Here is an 11201-nt window from a genome sequence, read left to right on the forward strand (position 1 = left end):
GAAACATTCTCAGTTTTTTCCAAAGTCATCTGTTCAAGCTTCTTCCTCAGCCATTGTTTTTGTACCTATGTTTAGGAAGGGTAACAAAGATAGGGCACCAGGATCTAAATCTTAGAGCAGTGTTAGCAGTGCCCGAAGCAATCCCCTTTGTTAGACTTGTGGTAAGGATCACAAGGGTGTTTGTTGAGCTGGAAGCGATGTGTGTTTCATATATGGCAAGTGTAACGCCCTGATTTTCTGAACTGAAATGCCACACGGTGCTCATGACCCCGAAGGACCACAAGATAACCCATGACTGATATTTGTACCTATAAACTGCATAATATCTCATAAAATATGCGGAAACATAAACTGTAAGGCCATAAGGTTCAATACTAATACATATTTGAAAAATATGGTATAACAATACCAAAAAGGATCATAAATACTGAAGTCTAAACATCTAATCTGACATCTAGTCTGAAAGCCTCTAACTAAACTGAATAATGAGTTGATGGGACATGTCCCCAACTAACTCAAACTACTGAAATAAAGTGAAAACTGAAATAGAAATGAAATTATCATGTCCTCGAAAGATGAGGACTCACATCTAACTCTGAATGATGATCCTGGAATCTACTATGCCTCGGAACCTGTGGTGTAACATAAGAGAAAGCACCATAGCACAAATGCGTCAGTACGTCTGAATGTACAGAGTATACGAGTGAGGTAGGCTAAATGCAAAGGGTTATATACATAAAAAAATACTGACTGATATGAATGTGAGAGTACATACATGCATACATAACTATAACTGAACTAATGGAGATACTGACTACTGAGTCTGAATACTAACAACATGAGTGTACTGATAATAAGATTCTAAAAGACTGAGTTTACTGATATTGATATGTAAATCACGAATAAGTGATGGATCTGATACTGTATTACTGAATACTAAGAGACTGATATTGCATTACTGATAAATGAATAATTGTTTCTGACAGTTCAAATTTTGAAGAACTGGTCTGATTGACTGTATCTGATAGTCCTGAAGCTGAGTACTGATAGCATGAGTTTTGATAACTTTTGTGATTGATAGAATAAGTGACTATATCTTACAGTCTACAAATCTGAAGGAAACTATCTGAGTTCCATTCTATTTCTGAGTTGATTGTATCTGACAGCCCTGATATACTAAAATCTGAAGAGCTATCTGAGTTCTTTACTGAGACTGGGTAGCTATAGCTGACAGTCCTAAAATTTATAACTGAAACTGTGGGAAGTAGTTATCTAACCGACATGCCGCAAATACGCTATAATAGCTAATCTTGGGTCCAATCTCTGCCCCGAATGGAGGGGTGTCAATACCGCGCCACTGGTAAGGACAGCTGTGAGAACCCTATACTAGCAGGTACTCAATGAGAATAGTGGGAACCCTAATTAAGCCACCTCATCAACCCTAATCTGACGGGTTAAGGTGTCCCAACCTACGCTAGCTACATAGTTATGGAACACAAGAATGACTACTAAGAATCATACCCGAAACTGGCGGGTGAGTTCCCATCCTTCTGCTCACTTGGTGCTAACTTCTACTCCCATCTGAAGGATACTGAATTAAATAACTAAGCTGAACTGAATAACTGAACTGAACTGATTAGCTAAACTGATACTGATTAACTGGACTGATACTAGTGGTATTGTTTAGCAGAGCTAAACTAAGTTTACTGGATTCCAATGACTGACGGAATGTACTGAGTTCTGAGGACTGTTTGAGAGTACTGAAGTTACTGAGATTGACTGTGAATACTGAGGTTGCTGAGGTTACTGAGATTACTGGACTACTGAGATTACTGAGATTTCTGAGTTTTCCTGAGTCATATGACTAACTGAATTCTATAGATCATGGATTGACTAAGAGTATCATGAAAACATGACATGGCTCTAGGCACACAACTATATCTTTCAGGTATAAGTACCCCCAAGATTCGATGGAAGGAAACTGACACAACTTGAATTACATGATCATCATAATATATATCATGAATAGGAATTCTTATAATCAAGTCATAAATCTCACATTCTAATATCATGGGCATTCCGACAACATATACTATTCATAGCAATCGCATGAAAACCATTCAAGCATAAGGGAACGGCAACATGTAACATTTAGTTCATATTATAATGATTTGGGGATATTAAACTTCATGTATTTATTCAACATCTCAAACATGGTAGGAAAAGCATGGATATAATTCGCATACATAATTCATATCTTCATCATCAGACATATTTCATGCCACTACCATCAGAATACATAATTAGCATGGAAATTCATATTGAAGTGTATAGCTATCATGGACTTGTCATGTGAATATCATAGAATCATGTAAATAGAAATTTCTAGCATCCTATTCATTTTATCAAAAACCTTGCATGTATTCTTTAAGGCATAGGTGGATTTTATACTTGCATTACATTAAACCACCCAAAGTTTATGATTTTCAACCAACAACCACATATATTTCATGAAAACATCCTTAGATATCATCTTGAAACTTAAACATCCATCATCAACATGTACATATTTATATCACCACAAAAAGTTTACAGAACAACATTTAAAAGCATGATTCTTGAGCTCTATGAACGAATTGAATCCATAGATGAATACTACGCATACCTTGGAAGGGAGGTTCTTGATGATTGATGGAGGAATTTCCTTGAAATTGGATCTTCAAGCTTAATTATACAACCAGAGTTGTTTTTCTCTTTTAGTGCTCTTGGATGATGAGCTTTGAGATGTTAATAGGGTTTTAATGTGTTTAGAAGCTATATATTTTGTGGGGTTAAGTCTAGGGACGTGTAAGGAGTGTTAAAAGACTTAATTACCCTTAAAATAACTCAAAACAGAGTGTTTTTGGCACCTAGAACTGACTTAGACAGTGACCAAGTGATTTCCTAAGCTAGGTTAGGTGGCGCCTAACCAATCGCCTATTCTTAGGTTGGGCGGCGCCTAACCAATCGCCTATGCTTACTGTCTCTCACGAAAACGGGCATAACTTTTTGCTCGGGTATTGGATTAAGGCAAAATTGGTATCGTTGAAAAGTTAATTCGATTCTCTACAATTTGGTGGGTATAAATCAGCCAAAATACCATATTAACATCGAGTTATACTCGTTCAAATATGATCCTTGCAAAATCAAACACTAAAACTTGATGGATCCAAAAACTCTTAGCTTGTATTACCTTAAGTGACTCATATGAACATGCTTAATGCATTATAAGATATCGTATCGCTAGTATACTTATTGTAATTCATGCACTAAAATTCTACCCACAGGATAGGAGGTTTCATACATAGGAAAAATGGTTCATCTCCTAGCTTAGAAACATACGGGGTATCACAGCAAGCTAGGCCACAGTGTCAGAGATTATCCGCAACTAGGTCCTCAGGGTCAGCATAACCGTTCCTTAGCCCAGTCTGGTCGCCTGAATCAGTAGGATGCCACTTCTAGTGTTACTAGTGGCCAACGCCCAAATTGACTCTATGCTCTTCAGTCCCGATAGGATCAGGAAAATTCTCCAGATATAGTTACTGTTATGTTACAGATCTTTCACTTTCATGTATATGCTTTGCTAAATCTAGGATCTTATTTGTCTTTTGTTACTCCTTATATCGCAGTTGATTTTGGAGTCAGTCTTGAAATCCTAGCAAAACCCTTCTCAGTCTCTACCCAGTGGGTAAAACTATCATAGCCTAATGGGTATAAAGGAACTGTCTGGTTATGGTATCTCAGAAAGTCACTTAGCAGACTTAGTCGAATTACAGATAACTAATTTTGAGTCATTCTTAGCATGGATTGGCTTCATTCTTGCTATGCCAGAGTTGACTATAGAAACAAAATTATCCAATTTCAGTTCCCGAATGAACCTGTCCTAGAGTGGAAGGGTATTACTTCAGCTTTCAGAGGTCAACTTATTTACTACCTTCGGGCACAAAAAATAATATCTTAGGTATGTGTATATTATCTTGTTCGAGTTAAGGACTCTAGTTCTGAAACTCCCAGACATGAATCAGTCCCAGTAGTGAATGAATACTCAGATGTATTTCCCGAAGATCTTCCAGGAATTTCTCCCAAAAGAGAAATATACTTTGGCATTGATCTTCGTCCAAATACTCAACCTATATCTATTCTGTCATACAAATGGCACCAACATAACTCAAAGAACTAAAAGAACAGTTGAAGGATCTCCTAAATAAGGGATTCATCAGACCTAGTATGTCTTCGTGGGGCGCACCATTTTTATTCGTGTGAAAGAAAGATGGTTCTCTTAGAATACGCATTAATTACCGTCAGTTCAATAAATTCATAGTCAAGAACAAGTATCCACTTCCCAAAATTGATGACTTGTTTGACCAACTTCAGGGTGCCAGCTATTTCTGTAAGATAAACCTCAAATCAGGCTATCATCAGCTTAGAGTTAGAGAATGTGAGATTCCAAAAATATCCTTCTGTACTCGATATGGTCACTTTAAATTCTTAGTCATGTTATTTGGTCTTACCAATGCCCCAGCAGCCTTTATGGACTTGATGAACCATGTGTTCAAGTAGTACTTGGACATGTTTGTCATAGTATTCATAGATGACATTCTTGTCTATTCCCGCAGGGAGCGTGATCCTGCAGACCATCTCAAAATGTCAAAACCCATAAGTTATCATGACATCTATTCATGTCCTACATGTCAACCCTATGACCATCGCTCATATTCTTTCACGATTAGTGAAAACTCAAGTACGCTCCCAATTCCTAGGATAAGGAGTCCCAGTTCACATAGTGTTATGAATTATGTCCCATGATTACAAAAACTTCAAACTCAGGTCATTAGCTCATGAATTATACACTCATGGTATGCTTTATAGTATACCCAGCTCACTTGACACATGCTTCACTCTTTATGATTAGTCAAACTCAGATTTATGTCATGAATACCCTTAATTAAGATCCCTCGGTGCATCCGTGGTGTGGATGTTCTATTCCTAAGCCTCGGTTACCACGTTAGTTCAGTAATCTATATTTAGTAAAGGAATCAGGTAGTCCTAAAGGACCATGGCTTTCATTTATCAATTACTTAGCCATCAGAATTCAGTACTTCAGTACCAGTCTAAACCTTAGTTCAGAAACTAGCATTCAGTCCCAGTTACAGTCGTAGTTATGGTTACGGTCTTAATTACCGTCATAGCTACAATCAAATCCCTAGTCATAGTCCATCCAGATCAGAAACTCAGTTCACTTTCAGGATATCCTGACTATAGCATATGGATAATAGTTACTCAGTTAGTAGTATTTCAATACGTAAGATTACAGAGAGTTTCTGAATCATGTTATATGCTTGGTCTTGCATCCTTAAGATAATATAGCTTCTACTCATTTATGCTCAGTTACCTCATGTTACCCAGTTAGCCCTTACCTTCTATGCATGATAGTCTGTAGTTTAAGTCCAGCAATCCAAACTAAGTACCATTCAGTCTTACATGCCCAGTGCTCAGCCATTGGTCAGTCAGCAAATCAGATGAGTTAGTCAGTAGGAATTAGTCTGAACAGCTAATACCTCAATCCAGCAGTCAGACAAGTAAGTTCATATATTTTCCCATTCTGTCCATCTAGTCACACTATTCGAAGTCTCAAAAATATGACCATTCTAAGATAAACCAATCATGTAGTTATGTGTGCATCTCAGTTCATGTTTCATGTCTCAGTCTCAGATCCCATATATATAGTTACGATTCAGTTCGTAGGTGCCTTATGCATCACCTAGTTTTTATCAACATCTCAATCAAGTCGGCATTCTTCGAGGGACATAGTGTCCACACTATAACTCCTGAACTTTCATGACCTAGACACTCTATTTTCCTCTTCATGTAATAAATCTAATTTGGAGTAATGGGTACCTATAGGTTGAACCTCTAGCTCCAATATCAGTTATAATCATGCACTCAATAGCTCAGTTCAGTTCATGATCCTCAGTCCATGTCACACGTTATAGACTCAGCTATGTTCTCATAGTTTCATTCATGCATGTTCAAAAAAGATCTCGAGTTCAAGATTGGTTATCATTTTTATGTAAATATCTCTCCCATTAAGTGAGTGAAGAGTTTCAGCAAGAAGGGAAAGCTCAGTCCACGATATATCGGTCCCTTCAAAATTCTTAGTTGCTTTGGAAAAGTAACTTATGAGCTTGAATTACCTTTAGATCTAGCCTCAGTTCATCCAGTGTTCCATGTCTCCTTGCTTAAGAAAGTGCATAGGTGATCCAATAGTTGTAGTCCCTATAGAGGGTATAAACATTCAGAATAACCTCTCTATCAAAAAGATTCTAGTCAAATTCCTTAACTATCAGACTCGTAAACTAAGGAACCAGAGGTCCCTCTAGTCAAAGTTCATTGGCGGAATCATTCCATTAAGGGAGCTACTTGGGAAGCAGAAGCAGATATGCGAACCAAGTATCCTCACCTCTTTTTCATAAATTTAGGCTCAGCCCAAGGAAATAGTTTTCCTTAAGCTTATTCAGTCTCATGTACAAATTTTAGTTACAAACTTGGTATTCAGTTCCATGCTCTATTTTTATTTAAAGTTTGGTATCTTTACCATTACATGTTTATTCGCATATTTATGAGTCAGTTCAGTCATGTATTCATGCATCTGATATGCATGATCAGCTTATCAGTACTCCCAGCCCATGTTTAGTATACTTAGCTCATTCGTGATCTCAGCCATATATTCATAAATCAGTTACTCATGCATTAGATATGTATGTAAAGTATAATATATTCAGTTTATCAGTCATGCTAGTCATGAAATCATGCATCAGATATGCATGCTCAGAATAACTCTTAGTAAAGCAGTAATATTAGTCATGAAATAATGTTTTAGTTATTTATGTCCTATATATATTTCAGTTTGTATTTTTCCCCATCTCAGTCAGTCTCATTCGAGGACGAATGGTCTCAAGGGGGAGATATTATAAGACCCCGCAAAATTTTTAAGCTTAAATCAGTCCTTTAAGAATGTCAAGGGGGTCCCATACTTAGAAAATTCTAGCTAAGTTCTCACACTTAGTTTATTTTTGGCCTTTGAAAGTTGGAAATCTTATTTTGCCACCTTAATATCATTTAATAGTCCGTATTTTTGTTAATTAATGATCAGAGAGGTCAATAGGTATTTTTGGATAATTTTTGGATTTTTTGCTACTTGTTTAGACCATGTTTGGTTTCCCAAAAGAGTGGACCAATGCGATCTTGGCATGCCACGTCTTCTATCACGATGGTTAACATTGTTGCAGATTGCTAGAGCCAAAACTACTGAGGCTTGGCATGATCATGGCGTGACGCATTGGGTATTGCGTTGATGCCATCGAGGTGAGGCATCACTTATAGCGTCAATTCCCAGTTTTCAGTCATTAAAGCTGCATCCTCAGGTTTATTTTAGTCCTTTTCCCCACGCTCTTCATCCCTCATAACATGAAATTTATCCCTCTTTTGTCTAATTATATTCATTATTCATAAAATTCTCAAGAACGAAACCCTAGGACTATCAATTCAAGAATAAACTTTCAAGAAATTCCACCATCAACCTTCAAGAATTCACTAACTAAGGTATGTCAAGTGTTCATCCAAGGGTTCCTTCCACCCTTAGAGTCCAAGAAACCTTTTCAAAATTCAAGATAATGTTTTGGGTGAATTTCATGATTTATTTTGATTGTGCTCATGACTATTACGTTAATGGGTTCTCCAGTTCATGATTTAATCGTAACATATATGTGAAGTAAAGTGATATATATGTAGTATCATGTGAAACCATGTTTAACCCTTGAAATTTGCCAATAGTAATGTGAATTATGATGCCTATTTGTTGAATAGCATTATATGCATATGTTATGCTCACTAGGTGTCTGATGAATTTCCCTTGTGGGTTAATAAGAACAAAACTCATGCCATGCTAGTTTATGTGCAAGTTGTATCAAGCAAATATTTGATAAATTGTATATGAGAATGAACAAATGTTATGCTATAGTATGCTAATGTGTATTTCTCATCCATGTACAAGTAACGTATTACAAGTGTTCGTTGGAAATGCTTTAATAAAAGAATGATGAACATGTAGCCATTGTTGAGCTTTTAAGCTTGTGCTATGATTTACTTAGTATGCTATCGAGTCTTGGGGGTATTTAATACCCGACAATTTAGCTATGTTCCTAGAGTTAGTATCAATTTTCATGATACTCTCAGTCAAGCTACGATCAATAGAGCTCAGTCAGTCATATGACTCAAGAAAATTCAGTAAATTTAGTATCAGTTTAGTAATCTCAGTAATCTTGGTAATCTAGTAATCTCAATACTCAGAAATCTTAGTCAGTTATTAGATCTCAGTAGTATTTCTCCAGTCAACAGAATCCAGTGAACTCAGTTAAGTCTAATTAATTAGTATAATTAGTAACAGATCAGTCCAGTCCAGTTCAGTGTTTATTCAGATGGGAGTAGGATTCAACACCGAGTGAACCCAAGGATAGAAAGATTCACTATCAGCAGAGAGTGTGATTCTTAGAAGAAATCCTTGCATTCCAGAACTATTTAGCCAGCATAGGTTGAGACATCAACACTATCAGTTGAGGGTTGATGAGGTAGATTAACACTGTCTGGTGAGGGTCCCACCGTTCTCCTTTGAGGACACTGTCAGATGAGGGTCACTCACAGCTTGTCATTACCAGTGGTGCAGTATTAACACCCTTCCAATTGGGGTTACAGATTAGACCCCAACTCAGCTATATTAGCTTATTAGGGGTATGTTAGTTAGATGAATTATCCCATAGTTTTAGTTACAGAATCAGGACTGTCAGATATAGTTACTCAGTCTCAGTAATAGAATTCAGATAGTTCTGCAGAACCTAGCACTGTCAGATACAGTCACCTAACTTAGTACGAAACTCAGTTAGTTCCATCAGAACCTAGACTGTCAGACACAGTCGCTCAGTATAAGTTTATCAATTATCAGAAAACCATGTTATTAGTATTCAGAATCAGTAATCGATATTGTCATGATTTTAATTACAGTTACGTATTCATGCATGTGTTCTCACGTTCATGTTAAACAGTTAGTTAGTATTGTTCATGCATAAGAACCCTTTTGCATTTAGCCTACCTAACTTGCATACTAGTATATTCAATCGTACTGATGCATTTATGCTATGGTGTTTTATACCATAGGTTTAGAAGCACAAACTATAGAGCATCAGTAGTATCCCAGCTTCAACAGTCAAAGTCAGCAGTGATTCCACATCATTCAAGGATGTTATTATTTGATTATTTTATTCCTTCAGTACTTAGTTATTTCAGTAGTTCAGAGTTAGTTGGGGATATGTCCCATCAACTCCACAGTTTTCAGATAGTTTAGAGGCTTTCAGACTACAGTATGTTCAGACAGTTTATTTTAGTATTGGGTATTTTTATACCCCATTCAGATATTGTTTTATTAGACATGTTACAATTTTGAACCTTATGGACTTACAGCTTATATTCTGTATTTATATAGTATATTATACAGTATTCAGGTACAGATATTAGTCATGGGTTAGTCTGTGGTTCTTCGAGGTCATACACACCGTGTAGCATTTCGGATACCAGATTTGGGGCGTTATAAGTTTATCTAAGTATTTTTCAACCTACTTATATATTTTGTTCCTTAATTTTTTTCAAACTTATAGAACCCCCTTTTTAGTTTGATTTTATCTTGAGATGGTCAATCAAATTAAAGCATTGGCTATTAGACAGAAAATTTATGATTCTGAATCCTCGTTGATGATCCACATCCTATTATTAATCCCTTATTTCAAGCAAATTAACTTAAGGCAGGCTCTATTGTTTGCAACCAATAGAAAGTAGTTAAAATGATAGAATTATCAATATGAATCCCACAATCATTCAAATCTGAATGACACTAACAATTAAACAATGAATTCACCATAGCTCCCACAACTCTAGTTGTGGGAGTTTAGTTGCTCATGAATTTAAGAAAGCATGCAAAAGATTAATTCATAATTCAAAGAGCTATGCTTACAAAATATGAGATCAAATTCCTTTTCTTCAAATTATCCACATTATAGTTCAAAAACTCCAAAAAAATCATAACTCAAGACTTTAAAGAAACCCAACTCTAAAACTAACGTCTAAGAAAAAAGAGTCCAAAATGCAGAGGAAACCCTAAAAGCTACTATTTATATCTTCAAAATTAAAAATTTAAATTTCAAAAAGAAAAATAGTTACTCAACAGTTGATAAAAAGGTTGATGGCTAATTACTTGCTGACATCTCGTCAACCAAGTCGTTAATTGAGTTTTTTAGCAGCCTTACTCTGCTTCTGGTTGACGATGGTGTTGAAGAATTGTCACCTAGCTAAAAAATTATCAATATAGGCATAAATTTACTCTTCACATGTTGCTTTAGTCTGAAGACTATGCTGACAACTCATCACTTAGCTGACGGCTTGTCACATCTAGTCATTAAAATAACTTTTTGTTCCTTTTCTTTGGTTTTTTAAGAATTTGACTTTTCTTGCATAACTAAACAACATACGATCAAAAATAACTGAAAGTTTCTTAATAACTTACAATTATTCCAAGTTAAATGTTTCAAATGCGTTGTTGGAAATCCAACACATAAACTCCCTCAGCTTAGAACACTTGTTTGTCCTCAAGTAACTACATAATACAGTATTATACACACAATAGAGTATCAATGGGTAGAATGGCATTTCTTCTTTTAAACTTGAACCCATTAAGAAAAGGGTGATCTTTTGGCCAAATAACAATAGGATTCTATTCTTAGCATCAAAGTTCCAATAAGCAATGCTACCTATACTTAGAGTATTCGATCAAATAGTCAGCAGTCACAAGTACCATTCAAATGCACACACTACAAGAAAGAAGTTTCTCGCATAGAATATTACTTTTTATTTTAGGAACTAGAAGTCAAATCTCTCACTCTCACAAGTAAATTTCAAATTGTGCCCCTGCTATATTATAGGCTTGTCCTTACAATTCTTTTTTGGTCATCTAGAAGACTAACTATGACCACTGCAAGGCTTTCTCAGCTTGTATTGAATGCTTAGATGCGGTAAAGATAAAATTTATGATAAGTGAATTAGCTCCCAACCCCTCCCCC

The sequence above is a fragment of the Capsicum annuum genome, chromosome 8 (genome assembly GCF_002878395.1).
Source record: "Capsicum annuum cultivar UCD-10X-F1 chromosome 8, UCD10Xv1.1, whole genome shotgun sequence".
Classification (NCBI taxonomy): Eukaryota; Viridiplantae; Streptophyta; class Magnoliopsida; order Solanales; family Solanaceae; genus Capsicum; species Capsicum annuum.